We start from the raw sequence: 20,220 nt of genomic DNA, 5'->3' as shown, positions 1-20,220 counted from the left end.
AAATTGAAGGATCACCTGGCGATGACTCTAGCCTAATGGAGGAAATTACTGATCCTGAAATTTCAACAAAATATGCCGCTACCTAGGTCTATATACCACACATTCTCTTTCAAAAGGCTGCAATGCAACCCACAAAGCTGCAGGAACATGTTGAAACTGACGAGTTGGACAATGTTGTTCAAAACAAGTCAGAATTTGATGATTCCCATGATCAGATTTTGAGCACTCAAACCATTTTGGATACAGGGCAATCTATTGATAAAAAAGTTTTGGTTGTTGAAAGAAAAAAGCCAACAGTAGAGCCCATCAAATTTCAAGAATGTTGGGGCCAATTTTATGAGCATGCTAAATTCTATAAGGGCAAGCATGAAGAGCTTAACGGCAGCCCAATCCTTCGTCAAAGATTTGACCAGTACAAAAATTGTGGGAATTAAATACAAGGTTCAAGGCAGCTCAACGAAAACATAAACCTCATTGGAAACAACCTTATTTGATTACGAAGATTCATTCACATAGAAGGGCAAATATAAAGGATTCAACCACTGAACTGAAACACATAATTGATAAACATCAACTCATTCCATACCTACTTTTACCCTCTGATGCTGCCAATGAATGATTGACTCTAAAAGAACAAATCACGTGATCATCAGATTCTTTCAAATCTGTCTAGCTATAGATGTCAACTAAAGCGCTAATTGGGAGGCAACCCAATTTTTATAACTCTTTTCTTCTTATTTGTGTTTATTTTATTTTCTTCCTTATATTCCTTTTCACAAAAATAAAAAAATGAAAAAAAATTCAGAAAATTGAAAAACACAAAAAACAGAATTTTTTTTAAGTTAATAAGTATTTTATTTGGAATTTAATCTAGTGCAATTTTAATTTTGTGATTTTATGCAGGTTGAATTTGAACCAAATACGGGAATCGACTGAATCATGCATTCAACAGCATTCATCCACTCACCTCAGAACGCATTCAACCATCCATTCATCACAGCTTTGCATTCAAGATCAACGTTAAAGTGCAGAAACATAAAAGGAATGTGAACTGGAGTCTGAATTCTGAAATGCTTACAGTGGGGTTGCTGTGCTGACCTCCATACCGCTGGACCCTCTTTCACTCACTCTCTCTCACATTTCAATAAAATAGTTGTTTTACAAACAAGCTTGGGGGTTGCCAGCTATTTACCTTCCTTTTGGATCTGAAAATCGTGGACTCTGCGAAAATGCTTCAGTTCTCTGTCACTCGAGTTATCCTGCGCACATATCAGAGCATGCATGTGTTATTTTTCTCTCCAACTGAGCGGTGCAGATCAACAGCAAAGAAATTCGGATGAGGGTTTACCTTTTGGACTCTCAAATTTTCAGTATGCCAGCAACTCCGTTTGCAAGCGTAGTGGACTCAATGGAACTCGGTGCTGTGCATTTAGGGGGTGCTTCTGGGTTTTGGCTGAGAAGGCATCGCGAGGAGTAGAAATGACTAGGGCTGGGTGTTTCGGTTTTTATTTTAGGTTTAAGAGAAAAGGAGAGAGCCCTCTTGGTGTTAGGTTTGGAAATGAAGGTAATGGGGCTGAAACCTAGTTTGTATAGACCAACGGTAGGGTTATTGGCACGAGCGTGATCGCACGTGAGTGGGCAGAGGCTTTCTCCATTCCTATTCCTGCCCCCAGGTCACGAGTTCGATCCCAGCGCCTGGAAAATTTGCCTTTCCCCAGCTCCAGGTCCTGTCTTCGAACCCAGGTGCGTCCACTTCCATTCCCTTTATTTTATTTTTCGTTTTGTATCCTTTTATATTGGGAACTTTAACGAAAAGCACCCGGTACTGTTCACTTTAACGAAAAACCACATTTTTACACTAAAAAGTCAATCCTGGTACTATTCACTTTACCCTTTATTTTGTCCTTATCATTAAAACTCAAAGTTTTCAAACCCTTTTCATTAGTTTTCCTTTATTTTGTTCTGCTTTGTCTTTTGTTTTATTTTCGTCTTTCTATTTCTAGTCAGTTAAGGTGGTTGTTTATTTTTATTTTTTTGTTTTAGTTTATTTTTTCTATTCTTCTATTTTTTGCACTTTGAGGACAATGTGTGATTTAAGTTTGGGGGTAGGAAATAGAATTTTAGGTTTTTTATTTTTGAGTCCATAAAAAATTTCGTTCTTTTTAAGTTAATATCCATAGATTATTTTAAACGTTAGAACAAATGGACATGGTGAAGGTTAATCCCACAATAGAGTCTTTTCTATTTATCGTTGCTTAGACACTAATTCATAACTTATACTTTGAAAATTTGATTGTTCACACCAACATGGTTTTGTGGGGGAGTGAGATTGAAACACTTACTTTTCGACAAAGTGTATTTTAATTTTTGTTCTTAGTGAAGTAAAGTTTAGTTTGTGTTATAAATAAAGTAATAATTGTTCCACCCGAGACTTTTTGCTTAGTAATCGGGCCAGTTCTGCCTGATCAGCAATGATTCTCACGTCAAACGGTAAAGTTTTGGCATGGGGCATGGTGGTTAGTTGGTTTCATAGCCTTTTCAGCTCGAGTTAATAAGTCCTTAGGTGTTCTACACCTAGTGCCATAGAGCCTTAGTGGTTTGGGAACAGTGTTCTAAAACACGGCCTAGGCGCTAGACGGCGGTGCTCCGCCATGATTATCCCGAAATCGTTTACTAAATCGGCAAAGCTATTAGGCGGCATAAGTCGGACGTCTAGGCGGGCTAAACGGTCACTGGGCGGGCTAGACGGAAGCTGGACGATCTGGGCGGCTTGGGAAAATACGATAGCCTACCCAGAAGTAGGCAGACGCGGGGAAATCTAGGCATTGTGCGTCTCGCCGTCTCCTCTAGGTGTGACGATGGTCTACGAGAGAGAGAGAGAGAGAGAGAGAGAGAGAGAGAGAGAGAGAGAGAGAGAGAGAGAGAGTATGAATCTGCAATTGCAGATATGGTGATAAGCAGACAACGGCAATGGTTTTTGCTGAGCAACTTAGAGTTTTCTTTTGAAAGTAAGTCGGTGATTGGGAATCGGGATGCCTAAATACAAGTGTCTTTGGTTTGTTTTATTCTAACAGGATAATAAATGGATTAGTTAGATGGCTTTGGGGTTTTTGTTAGGGTCCATTACGCCCATCTATAAATGGACTTGACAATTCTACTCAAAGGTAAAACAAGGAATACAAGGCCCAACTTGCATATTTTCATACATAGATGTATATTATTTTTATTAAGAAATAACATATTATTCAATGTTTATTTACATATTATATAGTAAATTTACTTAAATCCGCCCAGCCGTCTAGTTGTTAGGCCCCAGTCCGCCTCGCGACTAGCACCTAACGTTTTTTAGAACCTTTTTTGGGAGTCATTGACCTAAAGCTCGTTACATGGGTTGGATTGAAAGCTTAAGTGAACTGACATTGCACGACCACCACTGTTACTAGAAAAAGAAAAAAAATTGAAAAAAAAAAAGAAAAGAAAAAAAGAAGAAGATCTTTTTGAGGTTATTATGTGTGAAGTAGTGAATAAAGAGGACGAGAGGTAAGGCTTTTAGTCGTGTCTCTTTAACTATGTTGGTTCACTTTACACCGAAGGAAATTCATGAATTCTTTTCTAATTGATTCTAAATGGCTTAGACTTTGTAGTGGGATTGGTTGGAACTTTTGGAAAGATGTTCTAATTTTTAACGTTTTCTATGAGTTGCAATTTGAAGGTGAAATTTTTTGTGTCTTAGTAAATTTTGTTTAAGTTTCTTAGTCTTTCTTTTATTTTCTAGTTTTGTTTTGCTTGAGGACATGCAAAATGCTAAGTTTGGGGGTATTTGATGAGTCGATATTATACCATATATTTTACCCTATTCTTGGTTATAGTTTATTGGTTGTTTTGGTAGAATTTTGATACTTTGTTATGTATTTTCAATGTAGGACATTTGACTTCCTTTAGAGAAAAATGTGATCAAATGAATGAATTTTAGAGTTATTCCAATTAGAGGATGTTCATGTGCCTTTCAATATGATTGTTTCAAAGTTTTAGATTTTTCTACCAAGCCGTAGACCATGGCGAAGAAAAGAAGGTCCAGCGCGCAGCTTTCCCAGATTGATATTTTTGGATGTTTTGGGTATTTTGAAAGTCAAGATGGTATATTTTGAGAAAGCTTACTTCTGAGGATTTGTAGAGGACGTCTTCAGCTTTCAAAAGAGACATTTTGAGACCAAATCGGAGTTGATTTGATGGGTCAAAAGTCTAATTTTCTGAGAAGTCCAAATTTCAGGTCAAATAGGAAACCTTTTATTTCCTAATTATCTTATTTTATTATGTTTCCTAATTTTAGAAGACCTTTTCTAAGTTGGATTTTATGTTGTAGTAGTATAAATAAGGCTTTTTAGCCATTAGAATAGGTACGCATCAATTTGGGAGAACTTAGTTAGGCTTTGACGTTTTGTATTTCAAGGTGTTTTCTATCCTTTTTTCTATTTCAATAAAATTCCTTTTGTTTTATGGTTGTCCATAACTAATTTCCATTTGCTAGGGTGATGCCTTGAGACTTAGCATGAATATGTAATCTTTATTTAATTGCTTATAATATTATAGATGCATACTTTGAATTATTAATCACTGTGTTTAAATTGTCTCTATATCTTAATGTTTAGCTACCATTAGGAAGTTTAGATAAGTAATCGGATGTAATTCGGTCGGAATGCCACCGGAGGATTGAGTATTGCTTCTTGTGATTGATAGTTGTAATTTCACTTAGGGCGAATGCCACGTTTTTGGGGTTGCATAGTTTTTCAAATGGTTTTCACAAAGCGTAATGAGTCATGCATGTTTATATTTGATCTGAATGCCATAGACATATTGCATGTTTGATATACGTTCTAGCTTGAATGCCACAAGTAGAATATGCATAAGGAAAACCTAACCTTCAAAGTTGCACATGTGTAATTCATAAGTAATTGGTAAAACTACATAGGATTGTTAAGATGACGGCGGAACCCTAGTACTTTCTCACTTTGAATTCTAAAAATTGTTTCTTTTTTCCTTCTTTAAAATTGCAGATTTTAGTTAACCCTTTTAACTAATTTCGTTTTTCTTAATTTAGGTAATTAAGTCAACCTTTTCCAATCTTCGTTTTCAAATAATTAACTAAGATTTTAATTTTGCATAAATTGTTTTAAATAATCCTTACGGAAAACGACATTGCTTGAGCCGTTTATACTACAACTGTGGATGCAAATTTCTTCCTTCTTGATCTTGGACAATTTTGCACCTACAAAACAATTGACACCTTAGGTTAAGGCCAAGAACCTCACGCGCCCACGATGAATGAGGGGGGGCTTTGGCCGAAGAACCTCGGATGCCAAAGTTAGAATTTAGAGAGAAAGAGTGTTTAGAGAATATTGGGATTTTTGCCAAAGTGTTGGAATGGCTTTTTGGTGAGAATGAGATCACTTTTATAGGGATAGGAAGTGGCCGGCCTAGCTAGGGTTTTTGGGTGTAATTTAGGTTTAATTAGTCAATTTATTTGGCTAATTAAACCCTAAAGAATAAATTGGTGGTTACAAAATTGATTATTTGTATAAATTGGGTAATAAAATGGAGAAAAGGGAAAAAGGTTAGGAAAAGGGAGGTGGCCGGCTTCTTAGTAGTTTTAGGTGTGAATGGGTGTTTTAATTGATAATTAAGGGATTAATTAGGTAATTAATCCCTTAATTAATCAATTTTTAGGGAATATGAAAGGAAAATATTATTTAGCTAATTGATTAGCTAAATAATGGAATAAAAAATATATAGAATAAATTAGACTTTAGGAATTACCTTATAGAAAGGATTTGATGAAATAGGCTTTAAATTGTTACCTATTTTGGGCACTTTTGACTTGGTTGAGGATGATTGTCCGCCGCTCACGCGTAGGAATCTTGGTATGCCTCAAGGGTATTTTTATCCTCTTTTACCCAAAAATCTACGTGTCGCCTTGTGATTATTTTTGGCTCCACAAATGCCCCTACACCTGTTGGGCTGCTCGTAGGAAAGGGCAGCAGGTGTAGAGATCTTCTTGCTTTAGGAAACTTAAGACTGCTTCCTATTTTGATGTGGATTCTCTCTTTAATAGGAAATTAGATCCTTCTAGGAAAGGGAAATAAATTTCTCTCAAAGCCTATTTAAGTCCACCTTAAGTGGGTTATTAAATCAACTTTGGCGAGCGATTTATTCTACCCTACAAGAGAGAGATAGCTTAGAGGATATTTGTTCCCCCTCCTCTAGCAATCTTCTACATCTTGCTCGTGCAAAGGACCGCCTTTCGTTGCTTTCTTCGTCTTCTTCGTGCCGCATTGAGGTAAGAAAAAATTAATTTTCCTTGTCTTCTTCTCGGATGGTGCAACCCCGAGGCAGCCGTCGGGGTGATACGGCACATCGGCTGGCATAGGCCAGGAGTCGGCTCGGTATGGGCCGAGGAGGTATTGTGGCAGGGACCACTGCTTTAAGCTGCTCGACTTGGCTAGAACCAAGGGCAGCTTGTGTGGCTGGGGCCGCGGATTGTGGCGCTGGGGCGCAGTACTAGGCGAGTCACATGGCTCATGTCCTTTTAGGCTTTTGGACATAATGTGAGCTAGGCCGGTGATTGAGAGAAATGAAGAGGTTGCGGGCCTCATGAGCTGTTGGAATGTTGGGTTGAACTCCCCTGCTAGGTACCACGAATGGCGTTGGCTACTTTAACTCTCTTCGTCAGGAGAAATGTGGGCTGCTCCCAAAAGAGGAGGTGAATAGGATTAAGGCGCATGCATTGGCTCGTCCAATCACTATTGTGGATCCTGCTGCAAGTGAATGTGGGAAAAGGGATCTTCCCTGCCTGCTCAAAAGATGCTGGCTGAGAAAAAACCAAAGAATTCTTTGGTTGCTCGCGCGGGTTCGCCGACTGCCTCCAAGCTTGTGATTGACTTGACTTTTCCCAAGGGGACGAAGAATGAGGCTGCTAGATCTGAGCATGTGGCGCCTGCCATGTCAAGACGTCTGTTGGGAGCTAAGTCTGATTCACCTTTGGAGAGGCTTGCTATTATGAAGAGCGATAAGGTGGACTCTGCTGCTAAAGTGGCGCCAAGGCCCATTCTTTATGCTGCTGAGACTGATTCGCCTGCTGGGAATGAGGAGACTGCTCACGTAGGCAGCTGTGAGAAATCCACTAAGCCTGTTTCTGAGGAGGCTGCTGAGATCTATGTGCTTTTGAAACCAAATCTGCTTGAAAACATGGACGCTTGTGCCAAGTTTGTTGATGGTGTCAGAAAGGTTGTTTGCCCAAGCTCGTTTGCGAAGCATACGACCCGATATAGAAGGACTGCTATGCTTGCTATGATGCAGATATAGCAAGGCTGCCAAGGAGATGGCAAATACTATGGTAGATTCTGAGCTCGTTGCTTTGAAGGGGTCTAATATTTTTGCCCCCACTTCTTTGCAGCTTGAGACCGCTCGCCAAAAGATCGTTAACTTGAAGACTAGGCTTGACGCGATCCAAGTTAAGCATGAAAGTGCAGAGAATGAGATCGGATGTCACATACCTTAGATTCAAGATCTTAGGCATGTCGTTTTTGAGCTTCGTTCTGCTGCAAAAGATGAAGAGTTGATTGCTGCTTATAACCAAGTGATCCACTTCAAGATAATCATCAATAGGCTTGAACCCCAAGTGTTGGAACTTCAAGGCGTACTGAAGATCAACGAAAGTCTAAAGAAGGAAGTGGATGAGCTGCAGAACATTCATGTTGGTCTACTTGAGGAGGATGAGCAGCTGAAAGGTGAAAAGGCTGGGCTCGGGGTTTCGAGACCTTCTCTATTTCTCCGGAAGACTATTTTACTTTTGAGGCTTCCATTGGTGAAGTAGTTGGAGAAGTTAGTGCCCAGGCTGGGGTAGCCGGGGGTGAAACGCCGGATGATGTCGCTGCTAAGAGCATTACGGCTGCTGAAGGTGTGGCGATCGAGTCGTTGTGGGATGTCCAAGCTACTATAGTGTAGTATTCTAGGTAGCCTTTAGGATTTTCTTTGTTTTTCCTTGTAGCTCTTGTTTTGCTTGAACTCCTTCGGCCTTTGCTAGTTGTTTATAAACATGTTTTCCTTCGCTTTTCTTCATCTTCGCTTCTTTTGTTCATGCCCTAACCTTTAGACTTGATAGACCAGTGGCAGGCATGCTACTTTTTTATAAGCAAACAAGCTCGCGTAGCCTATGCAGCCGTAGGTGTTGGTGTAGAACTTTGCAAAGTTGTTAGCCATAGGGTTGGCAGCCGGATGCCTTACTTACAGATGCAGACAAGTCCGCGTAACCACTAGGCTGTTAACCTTGACTTTCTTCAATTCCGTAGGTTGCGTAACAAGTATCACAACACTTTAGGACTTGGTGTAGGTTGTTCCGTGCTTGGCAGAGGTGAAGCTTATTGACTACGAAGCATGTCGGCAGTGGATAAAACTTCGTATATGCGCGCTAGCTTGTTTAACCTTTCACAAGAATGTGCGGATGTATAAGTCTAGCGCGGCTTTACTGCTCGAAGGGCAAGCCGTAGGCAATCTTCTGGAATCCGTAGGCTACCTTAGTGCACTCGGTAGCAACTTTAGGGTTCCAGGGCAGCCGTCTATAGGGCGTAGTGCGTAATGTGCCACCTCCGTCTCTAGGGCCCGGTTCCTCGCGAATTAGGCCAAGAGACCCAAAATCCTTCAGTTAGCTAAGCTTTGAAAAAGACCATTGTGGCTAATTCTAGGAATCCCGGCGCAAGCCATCGTGCATCTAGTTATACTAGGGCAGCTAGGCTCATCCATGTCTGGATATTCGGAGTGTAAAGTTTATCCTCTCGTCTTGGAGAGCTGACCCATATGGGTGTCGGGGAATTGGTTTACCCTCTCGCATTGGAGAGCAATTAGTTTACCCTCTCGCACTGGAGAGCATGGTTGGTCCATCGGGGGGCGCAATTCCTGCGATGGGTCCCTAAGAAGAGCGCAGTATTCTTTTGAAGTGCCGGAGTGATCAGTTGTTGTAAGCATGCAGCCGAGCCAAGTTGTGATTACTTCTAAATTCCTCATTGAAAAACGAGTGAAACGAACGAGAACTTAGTTGTAAGGTAGAAATTGCATAACAACTAGATAGTCCTCGACTTGTGAGGTGGTGCCCGTTGAGCTTCTTGAGTCTTCGGGCTTTGATGTAGTGGGAGGTCATACATGGTACTTCTTCAGATTGTAGGCGCTCCACTACTTTTCAATCTTTTTATCGTTTCATGGTGGCAAGGGTGTAATTACTCTTGCTGCCTATTCTGCTGATCTTGTACGGACCTTCCCAGATGAGATCCATCTTTTTGGAGCCTTCTTTGTGGGCAATGATGAAGGCTTTTCTTAGGCCTAAATTTTTGGGCTAGAATTGCCGGATCTTGGCCTTTTTGTTATAGCTGGAAAGGAACTACTGCTGGTAAGCTGCGATGCGGGTGATAGTCTGCTCACACTTCTCCTCTGCCAGATTTAAGCTTGTGGCCATCTCCTTTCGGTTGCTCGTCTTTTGGTGGTGCGATATGCCCATAGACATCCAGAGAGTTCGTCTGGCCATTTTCTTTTCTTACTGGTGGGGGATTTCTTGTGGCAGTCGAGGATCATCTTGGTGGATACTTTGGCCCGCTTATTGCCTTGAGAATATCTTGGCGTAGACATGTGCTGCTTGATGCCATATTTTTGGAAAAACTTCGCCAAATCTTTGCCCACGAATTGCGGGCCGTTATCGGTGACGATGGATTAAGGGATGCCAAATCGGTAAATGATGTTCCTCCATATGAAGCGCTCTATATTCGTCTGAATCGTGGTCGTCATGGGCTCTGCTTCTACCTATTTGGTGAAGTAGTCGGTTGCCACGATCATCATGCCTTTGCCCCTAGTAGTCCGGCTGGTGATTAGCTAGGAATCGGAATGAATTGAAAGCTTTTTCACCGCCAAGTCTTTTGTTATTCGAAGGTCTTTTGTTATTCGAAGGCTTACTAGTGGGGCTTCGTACTCTGCTTCGTTGTTAGATGCTTTGAAACCTAGAAAGATCACCTGCTCGGGCATCGAACCGCCTGGGGTGACAAGGACCATGTCTGCTCCTGAACCTTTGTAGTTGGATGCGCTGTCGACATGCAAATGTTAGAAGTCTCCATGGCTCCCTACCGCGCCTTCACGCCTAGTAGGGTGTCATAACCTGCTACACCGAGACATTGTCTTAGAGGGGCGAAATTTACTCTTAAGGACAAGGATTACACGCCTCAACCTAAAATCTTGTTCTAATCAAGTAACACCCTGAAAATTTTAAATACATCAATTACATATTCATCATCAGGAATATGTGGAAAGAATCGAGAATTTATATTAATTTATTGAGTTTAGTCTTAAATTAAACTAGTTATGAAGTTTGGAATTTGGGAATTAATTATTTAAAATCCGTAGACCTTTTGAGATCACAATTTATATTTTTGAATAGAGCCCGATCTCACCAACGCGTAGGCGCAAACCGTTCGTGAAATGGAGTTATAACGAAAGAGTTATTAGCGTTTAAAATCAGGGCTATTTTGGTAATTTTATTTCTATTTAGAAGGTTCCAGAAATCTGGAGCCATAAATTATGCCACATGTGTGGCTGTGATTGAAGAGAAAAATAAATGATGGATGGTTGTGATTAAAAGAAAAGAATAGGAATGAGGAAAATAAGGAAGAAATTGGAGGAGGCTGACCAATGGGGAGAGAGAACCGGGAGGAGAAAGCAGAGAAAAGAGAAACAGAGGATCGGGACCTGGGTCTTGGTGACCCGACCCGATCTGCGCCCATACATAATTTTCGACGGGTTTTCACCCCTTTTTCCGGTGAATTACATCAAACAACCACTTGGAAACCCCTCCACGACCTTCCCTCTTCCTATCACATCCCAAAAATATAGGGATTTGGACTTTAAATCGGGAGAAACTGCACGGTGGGGTGCAGCGGGTGTGTGTTCGAATCAACTAAATCTAAAGCAAACTACATCCATCTCCACCACCATTAGACTCCCCTTGAGGTCTGGAACAATGCTCAAACAATGGTAGGGGCGGCGGAGCACCAGAGGTGACGTTTGAGGCCACCCATTTATAGGGTTTTCGACGGGTTCGAGGCAAATTAGAGCCTTTCCAAGCCAAATTGGATTTGGCCGCAAGTATAAAGTTTGTTCTACTATTTGAGATCTTTATTTCTATAATTTTTGGAAATTTTTAGGAATAGTTGAATTTCCGGCGAGCCGGGGCGGCAGGTGCGGAGGCGCACGGCCAGGGAGCCGACATTGTGTTTTTATGCGAATTTCGTTATTCTAATTATGCTTTTGAGACCTAAATGCTGTGGTTTGAATATTAATACGATTGTGGTATATGTTGGATTAAATGAATATATTCAGATTTGGTTTAAATTTTAGAAATGTGAACTACGAATGGCTTGATCCCTGTTTAGGGTACCTAGGCAGTCTAACGAGACGTTAGATGCAGCCATACAACAAGTGAGATTAAATAACCGAGAATTAATATTTAGATGGAATTTTGATCTAAGAGAAGGAAATGGTTCTAAATTGGAAGTGAAATTGTATGTTTTGGTAAATGATTAATGGTTATGGATTACGTGGGATGAAGGAAATTATTTGGAGAATGATGACTAATGATAGTGAATTCAAATGTTAATTTAAAGATATGTTTTGACATTTAAGAAAATATGGATAGATTGTAAGAATTCTAATTATTGACTTAGAGGAATGTGATTAATGGAAATAAATTAACTATGATGGTAAGTTGAGCCTACTATAATTAACTCCCGAAAACATATATTTCGAGGGCGGGGTGTTACATGGAGAGCCACATAGTTTTGAATTTCCCTCAAACGCCGAAGCATTGAAACTTTGGAGCTGAGTGCTTGTTGGGATTGGTCCTTCGAGATTATTGTACGAGACATTGATAGATTTTAAGAAATTAAGGCTTGCCAATGACAACAGGATGTTTCCAGACAAATGATTCGTGGAGAGGTACAAATTCTTTAGATTTTTTTATGTTGGATATTTGTTCTGGAATGTTGTCAGAAAAGTAGTTGCCACTAAGATCCAAGGTTTGGACAAGGTGTATTTGGCCGATCTCAGTAGGTGTTTTGCAATGAATGTGAATGAGAGATAGGTTTATTGTTTGTGGAAAGTTGGACAATCTTCACAGGTAATTTATGCCTTCAACGGTGAAGAGAGGCAGGTCAATATAATCGCCTGCTTGAGTTGTGGTCGATTCATGTACCAACCTTGGTAGTCCACAAAATTCTATTGGAAATTCACTGGAAATTTGATTGTCTGCCAAGCTCAAGAATAAGAGTTTGGGAAAAATCCCCAACGATCTAGAAATTGGCCCTGTAATTCTACTACCTACCAAGCCCAAGATCTCTACAGTCTTGAGTTTTGATAACCATAAAGATATTTGACCAGTGAAATCACAATAAAAAAACTCAAATATCGAAGATTTTGGAAACCACCGAAACCAACCATGCCTTCATCAGTTGGCATTTCCTCGCCTTTGAACGAATACAAAAAGAATGCATTAATATCTTCATTGCCCCAGTAATGTTGGTTAAGCCACTTAGTGAGAGAAAGGACAAAGATTTTAATGAAAGAATTTTAGGTTGTATTTGTCCCTCTAAATTATTTGCAGCCAAACGAATAACTTTTAGGGACTGACATGAATAAAGGCTTGTTGAAAATGTACCAGTAATGTTGTTTCGACATAGGTCATGTTTATTAAGGTGACTAAGTTTCGAGAAATTGAGCATGGAGATATCTCCTTCCAAGTTGTTGGCTGCCATATGTATTTCTACAAGGTTTGTGCAATTCATCAACGACACATGGGGGCAAAGAACCTTCAAAATGGTTGTAATCAAGAGCCAAGAGTTTCAATTTGGAGAGCTTTCCAAAATGGAGAGGGAGCACGCCACTCAACTAATTAAAGGAGAGGTCAAGGATTGCGAGGTTGGTGAGGTTGAAGATTTTCTCACTTATGGCACCATGGAGTGAATTGGAAGGAAATGCAATTTCTTCAAGTTTGGTGGCATTGTAGATATCTTTCGGAAGTAACCCTGAGAGGTTATTGTTACTAGCACGAAAAATTTGCATTTGTAAATATTCTTTACATTTCTACACGTTTATCAATGCTCTAACACTGCATGCATTGTAAAAAGAGTGTATCCCACATTGCGCACTCTTAGTTTAATATATTTTGATATGAAAAAGGATAGTTACATTTAATTATTAAGGGGAATAAACATTACCCCTCACAAAACAAGAAAAACAAAATAAGAATAAAATACAAGAAATGAGGGGGGGGCATAAACCTTACCCTTCTTGCAAAAGAAAATACAAGAAAAAAAAAGAAGGGACAAGTAAGGGGGATAAACATTACCCCTCATAAAACAATAAAAATAAAATATAGGAAATAAGGGGAGACATAAGCCTTACCTTTCTTATAAAAGAAAATACAAGGAAAAAAAAGGGACATAGACCTAAAGCAAATGGTAATATACATATCCTCGTAGTCTTTGGTATGAAAAGAAAACCAATAAAAAGCACAATCTAGTCTCCTCTAAGCCTCCTTTTCATCATGTTCACACGCACTATAATCATGAAATAGAGCCTATCTTGTACATTGTCAAAGAATTTAAAATATGCATATCTCCATGTCTTCTTAACAATTAAAGAACCACACACTCCCCAAAATCCTACAATGAAACCTAGTGCTGTAAAAATATACAACCATGGAAAATCATGCTCATTGTCCACACCTTGGTTGTTCTTGCTATCTGCATCAATGCCCTTAATTGGTAGACACTCATTTGGAAGTGGAGGGCCACACAGTTTTGAATTCCTCTCAAACACAGAAGCATCGAAACTTTGGAGCTGAGTGCTTGTTGGGAGTGGTCCTTCGAGATTATTGTACGAGACATTGAAGGATCTTAAGAAATTAAGGCTTGCCAATGACAACGGGATGTTTCCAGACAAATGATTCATGGAGAGGCGCAAATTTTCTAGATTTTTGAGGTTGGATATTTGTTCTGGAATGTTGCCGAAAAAATAGTTGCCACTAAGATCCAAGGTTTGGACAAGGTGTATTTGGCCGATCTCAGTAGGTATTCTGCAATGAATGTGATTGAGAGATAGGTCTATTGTTCGTGGAAAGTTGGACAATCTTCGCAGGTAATTTTTGTCATCAAAGTTGAAGAGAGGCAGGTCAATATAATCGTCTGCTTGAGTTTTGGTCGATTCATGTACCAACCTTGGTAGTCCACAAAGTTCTTTTGGAAATTCACCGGAAATTTGATTGTCTGACAAGTTCAAGAATAAGAGTTTGGGAAGAGTCCCCAACGATCTAGGAATTGGCCCTGTAATTCTACTACCTACCAAACCCAAGATCTCTACATTCTTGAGTTTTGATAACCATAAAGGTATTTGACCAGTGAAATCACAATAAGAAAAACTCAAATATCGAAGATTTTGGAAACCACCGAAACCAACCATGCCTTCATCAAATGGCATTTCCTCGCCTTTGAAGGAATACAAAAAGATGAGAGTTTGAAGGCTTTTGCAATGCATTAATATTTTCATTGCCCCAGTAATGTTGGTTAAGCCACTTAGTGAGAGAAAGGACAAAGATTTTAATGAAAGAATTTCAGGTTGTATTTGTCCCTCTAAATTATTGTCAGCCAAACAAATAGCTCTTAGGGACTGACATGAATAAAGGCTTGTTGGAAATGTACCAGTAAAGTTGTTTCTACGTAGGTCAAGTTTATTGAGGTGACTAAGTTTCGAGAAATTGAGCTTGGAGATATCTCCTTCCAAGTTGTTGGCTCCCATACGCATTTCTACAAGGTTCGTGCAATTCATCAACGATGGGGGCAAAGAACCTTCAAAATGGTTGTAATCAAGAGCCAAGAGTTTCAAATTGGAGAGCTTTCCAAATTGGAGAGGGAGTACGCCACTCAACTGATTAAAGGAGAGGTCAAGGATTGCGAGGTTGGTGAGGTTGACAATTTTCTCACTTATGGCTCCATGGAGTGAATTGGAAGGGAATGCAATTTCTTCAAGTTTGGTGGCATTGTAGATATCTTTCGGAAGTAACCCTGAGAGATTATTGTTACTAGCACGAAAAATTTGTAGTTTTGAACACTCTCCGAGTCCAGGAGAAATGTTGCCACTAAATTCATTGTGGGAAAAATCCAACAGCCTAATCAAGGGAGAAGAATGAAGGCATATAGAGGATGGGATCAAACCTGAGAAGGTATTGTGGGTGATGTTGAAACTAGTTAAATTCCAAGCTTGTTGAAAGAATGATGTTGGAATTGCACCCTGGAAGCGATTGCTAGACAAATCCAACGTCTAGATATTGTGGGATGGTAGATAAAAAGGTAGCTTTCTAGAAAGAAGATTAAAGCTTAAATCTAGGATTCAAGACGATTCAAAGACGAGAAGAATTCAATTTCAAGTGATCCGGAAAGTGAATTGTGAGAGAGATTCAAGTGGGTGAGGTGTGTGAGATTTCCTAGTGACGATGATGAGGGGGAAATAGCTCCTTTGAGACCTTTGGAGGATAAGAGCAAATGGGTGACCAAACCATCCTGATTACAAGTGATGCCCTCCCAACAACAACAGTTAACTGAAGTCCACTTTAAAGGGAGAGAAGATAGGGTGGAGGTGAAGGACACAAGAGAGGCGCGCTCAGTTTGGTTGCATGCATGAACATTTGTAGAGATGATGTGAGAGAATAAGAGGATAAGAAGAAAGCCATGAGCCATTGGGTTAGAAAGTAAGCTGGTCTAGCATATAGATATGTTTCTTTACATTCGGAATTCTCAAAGGTATATATAGAGCAACTAATTGCATGCATAATCCGAAGTTCTTTCCTGTCTTCTTCCTTTTAGCCTGCAAACGATGAATCATTAAATGGAAATAATTTTTAAATCAATAAATAATGAAAATGGAAATAATAATACTAAATTAGAATATGTATACTACATTGTCACGTAAATATTACTTCAAAACATTAAGAAATAAACATTTGTCTTTCAAGTATTATATACCCCAAAATAATAGCCTAATGAAAAAACATTAGTATATTACTACAAAATACCATATGTTTCAGGATATGCAAAATGAAGGGAGTTACGTTTCAAAGTTGAGGAACCTTACACGTTTTTTACAATAAAACCCTTTAATTTTCATCAATCACCAAGGGAAATGGTATTGGAATATTGGCTTGATATATTGTCTTCGAGAGTTATATTGACGATGTTTTCATTAAGACTTTCCACATTAGCACTCTCTTCACATAAACTAAGCATAAAAAACCAAACATTGTAAATCATTCAAATTATGAATACAAAAAATAATAATGAAAATAAATAAAAACAATCATACAATATTATATAAATGATATATTACTTCATTTTCCAACATAAATACTACATTAGCACTCTCTCACTCTTTGCCCAAAGTATACTATGAAAATAAATAAATAAAAATTAACTTTTTTTAAAATTTATATAGAATAATAATACATATGTAATATACAATATATACATATACAGTATGGTTATTGTATAGTAAGTTTTTTAGTAGTTTAAAAAAGTAAAGTCATCAAAATAATTTTTTTCAAAACATGTTAAAACGGGTTACCCACGTGTCACTTTCGTGTAAACTTGTCAAAACAGGTGCATGTGAAGGATATAAGAGAGGCGCGCTCAGTTTGGTTGCATGCATACATATATTTCTTTACATTCGGAATTCTCAAAGGTATATATAGAGCAACTAATTGCATGCATAATCCGAAGTTCTTTTCAGTCTTCTTCCTTTTAATTAGCCTGCAAACGATGAATCATTAAAGCTCGAAAACGCTAGCGGCAAACATCACTGCAATCTGAAAAATTGGCAAACAACCATAACCATGAAAATGTTCTGAATTAAGGAGGGCCACCATTGAACTTATGCCTTTGTTTCTACGCGGTAATTAGAAAACCAAACGGAGCATTTAATTTAGAGGAGCAGGAGAATATGAAGTGACACCGAACACGGTTTTCATACATACGTGTTGTTTAGTATTATCAACATTTCGTATTTGGCGTGCCAAAACTTGATTGACTCAACTAAATAGAAGTTATCTAGTTTTTGTCTAAGTGAGTCGTCATCTAAGCAGTGTAGACAGGTGCCTAGGCAAGTGTTTAGGTAGGTGTAGGTGCCGTTTCTTATTGGCAAACAACCATAGCCATACAAATGTTCCAAACCCCTCTATGAAGCAACACCGAATGTTGGTTTTCGTATGCACGTGCTGTTTAGTACTATCAACATTTCGTGTTTGGTGTACCAAAACTTGAATTAACTCAATCGAACGAGTATTTTAAACATATATATTTAAAATTATTTTAAAATGCAAATAGAAGTTATCTATTTTTTGTCTAAGTGAGCGTCACCTAGGTAGTTTTAGGCATTGTTTCTTATTTTTTAAATGCCTAGGAATTAACCTTGGAGGTTGCCAGCCGCCTAGCGTCTAAACGGCGCCATGGGGCCTTTTAAAAAAAACGTTTCAAAGTCTACAACGGGCCATATTTTGCAAATTTGCCCTAGATGAAGACAACAACATTCAAAAGAACTAATGTCTTTCCTTCTAGGTAATTGAAAAAAGAACATAACATTTGAATTTGGGGGAGTATAGCTAAAATGCGGTTGCAAATTTGCCCTACATGAAGACAACAACTTTCAAAAGAACTAAAGCCTTTCCTGTTAGGTAATTGAAAAATGAACATAACATTTGAATTTTGGGGAGTACAGCTAAAATACTGTGACAGTGACGCCTAGAAATCCAGAGTACTTGACCAAAAAAACAAGTTGTTTTTTCCCTAAAATTATTATTTTTTATCGTTAGTCAAATCAATCCCTTTAGAGGAAATTATAGTCAAGGTTCATCAACTTTAATCCAAAGTAATGATTACTCAACTAAAAATTCATGACCAATAGTCCCTTAAATCCTCAAAACGTGCAGCTATGGTCATTTTCATCAAATACGTCAGAACTTTCATTAAAACGAGTCATGTTGAAAGTTTAATCATTACTACAATTAGGTTAAAGTTAAGGAACTTATGCTCCAATTGGGTTAAAGTTGATGAACCATTTCTCCAATTGGGTTAAAGTTAAGGGACCATTTGTACAATATTTCCATTTAGTTTCCCATATTTTCTCCTTGATTATGACCTCACGTGCTTGGCGTGCGACTCATTTTGACGGAAGTTTTAACAGAGTTGACGAAAAGGACCATAGGTACACGTTTTGATGAGTTAAGAGACCAATTGTCATAAATTTTTAGTTGAGGGACCATTGCCCTAATTGGGTTATAGTTGAGAGACAATTGCTACAATTTTCTCATCCCTTTATTAGATCACAATATTTTATTATTTACTAATTCAATTTTATAATTTTATTATTTATTATGAATCAACATCTTTAAAGTAAATGACAAGTTTCAAGAACCCACGGGTTTCATCAACATCATTTTCTAATTTTTTTTTTAGGGTAAAGTATTGATTTAGTCCTTGAATTACCACTTCAGTGAAAATTAGGTCCTTTAATTAATTTTCGGTAAAATAAGTCCCTAAATTCATTAAAGATTGCTAATTTCATCCCTACTATTATATTCAAAGTTATTTTATCCAATTTTTTGTTAACTTAAGTCACTTGACATACATTATAGTGTAATACCATCATTTTCTCACCTAGAAGCCCTTAACATTTTATATAGGTTGTGAATCTAACGTCTAATTTACCCTCCAAAGTTAACTTCATACACTATTTCGTTATGAAAAATTACCAATTTACCCTTCAATGTGTATCACATGCAAATAGCGTGACTTAAGTTGACAAAAAATATAGTAGCTTCAATTCTAATATTAGGGATGTAATTGGTAGATTTTTATAATTCAAGGATTGATTTTTTTGAAAAAAAATAGTTTAGAAACCTAATTTTCACTCAATTTTTTCACTCCGTTCTCTCTAAAAGAATGCAGTTATTTCGAGAATACGAGTAAATCACATAAGTTTCAATAATAGTTATTATGTGTAGTATAATATGATATGTTTATCTATCTATCTATCTATCTATCTATCTATATAAAGTGAGAGCCCAAAACAGTGAAGCTTTCCAAAATGCCGAAAATGTCCCTTTATTTCCTTCACAATCAAAACTCAAAAACTTCAAAAAAGAGGATAGACAGGTGAAAAAGCATCACTGCACAAAAAAACTGTATTGAAAAAAAACAAACAAAAACATTTAAATAGTGAGAGAAACAAATAAAAAATATATATACAAAAAGAAAAAGAAAAATAATAAATAATAAAAATAGCTCAAACGGAAAAGTTGGAAAATAAATAATACAATAATAAAAATGTTTTAAAAGTTAAAAAAAAAAATGAAAAGAGAACGCCTACGTGATGATCCCTAAAAATGATCGAGAAAATAGGGTCCAACCGTTAGCAGTTTTCTCTAAATAACGCACACGATTTGATCTGATTTTCAGTGGAAAGTTCAATAATAATGTGGAGCAAAAAATAATCAAGAAAATTATGGAAGTGACACGTGGACTTTTGAATGAAAATGATAAAATTACCCTCAAGGCACATCAGGATTTCCATTTGCATGCAACTGACAATAACGGAAATCAAGAAAGAGATAAAGGTGATCAAAATAGTATTTAATCAAATCATTCTCATCACTCCTCATCAAATCCTTATTCAAAAGATAACTCCCAATTTTTCTATTTAATTTAGGATTAATTGTCATGTTAATTGCAAGATATTATTTCACATAATATCTTGCAATATTCACACAATTTCACCACATATGGCCGGCCACTCCTCTATAAATAGCATTTTTCTCTCATTAAAAAGCTAAGTCATTTACTACCTACAAACTCATAAACACATTATTTTCAGAATTCTAACTTTGGCATCGAAGATTCTTCGACCAAAGCCCTCCCATTCATCGTGGACGCATAAGGCTTTTGGCTTTAATCTTACGTGTTATTATTTTGCAGGTGTATTTTCATCAAAAGAAAAGACGACGGAAATTTACAGCCACAAATAACTGCCCATATTTCATCAGTATTTAGAGATGAATAATTGGAAGTTTGCTTCTCCCTTCCTCCTACATCT

The sequence above is a fragment of the Malus domestica genome, chromosome 03 (genome assembly GCF_042453785.1).
Source record: "Malus domestica chromosome 03, GDT2T_hap1".
In the NCBI taxonomy this organism is placed as follows: domain Eukaryota; kingdom Viridiplantae; phylum Streptophyta; class Magnoliopsida; order Rosales; family Rosaceae; genus Malus; species Malus domestica.
This window is presented reverse-complemented; position numbering follows the sequence as displayed.